The sequence below is a fragment of the Myotis davidii genome, unplaced genomic scaffold (genome assembly GCF_000327345.1).
Source record: "Myotis davidii unplaced genomic scaffold, ASM32734v1 scaffold478, whole genome shotgun sequence".
Lineage (NCBI taxonomy): Eukaryota > Metazoa > Chordata > Mammalia > Chiroptera > Vespertilionidae > Myotis > Myotis davidii.
In genome coordinates this window covers 1,761,076-1,762,249 of record NW_006289570.1, presented here as the reverse complement: position 1 = coordinate 1,762,249, position 1,174 = coordinate 1,761,076, and positions in this window count along the sequence as shown.

Genomic DNA, 1,174 nt, shown 5'->3' with positions numbered 1-1,174 from the left:
ATCTCCAGGCGGGAGGTGCAGGCCTCAGCGCCCGCGCACCCACGGCCCGTGAGCAGCCTGGAGCGCACCCTCGCCCAGCCTCCCAGAGGGGTCCCAAGCCCAGGTCTCCCCGCTGTATCCAGCCCTCCCAGGCCCCTTGGGGCCCCAACCAGCCGTCTTCCGTCCCGGGTTTCAGAAGTGAGTCCTCCCCATAACCCAGAAAGTCTCCAACTCTGTGGATCCCAAGAGCTGTCCGTCTCCCTGGACCGATACCAATGGCTACACAATTGTGTATCCGGTACCGAGGGCTGCGTGCCCCTCTGAAGCCCCACCAGAGGCTGTAAGCTAGCTGCATCTGTGCTCTAATCTGAGTGCCATCTTTCACCTCCCCAGGGTCACTAGGACACCAGAGCCCAGCCCCTTGCCCCTGCTGCAGCCCCTTCCCCGTCTGAGCTGGAGTTCAAGGCCCACCCTCATCTGCGTGTCTGGCCCTGATTTTCAGCAACTTGACTTTTCTCCACAAATGGAGGTGGCGGGGGTGGGGGGTAGGTGGGTGACTACAACAGATGAGGAAGAAGGGCAGATGTTTGGGGACGGGCATTAGCCAAGGGCTAGATGGGACAGGCTTGGAGACGGTGTGGCCTAGCTTTGTAAACCCAGCCAGCTTCCTAGATCTCCCCCCCTCCCCCCAAACAGAAGCCCTGGCCTCCCTCCCCCAACTCCACCTTGCCACCCTTCTACACAGCCAGCCTGAGCAGGCACAGGGATGAGCAGGCAGAGGGAGCAGATGGAGAGAAGGTTGCAGCAGCCGCAGAGTGGTGAGCTGGGAGTCGGTGGCGGAGGACAGGGGAGGAAGGAAGCACTGAGGCCCAGGGAACCAAACAACCTCCCTGTCTTCACCCAAAGCTGCCCCATTCCCGCCTTCATTCAGTCATCCGATGCTCTTTTACAGGGGCCTCACCCCAGGTCCAGACTTGCATTAGGTTCTGGGGTACAGAGAGCCCCCAATAAAACCCACTCTTTGGCTCTGCGAAGTTCCCGTTCCTGGCAGCAAAGCCAATGGGTCTTTAGAAGGAGGGTGCTGAGGCAAGGGGTGCATCCGAGCTCATTCCTCCTCTGGGGGGGCCGGAGCTTTGCTGGATTGGGCTGGGAGCTGGGTGCGGCCTGACCTCCATTGCCTTCCTCATCACCACGG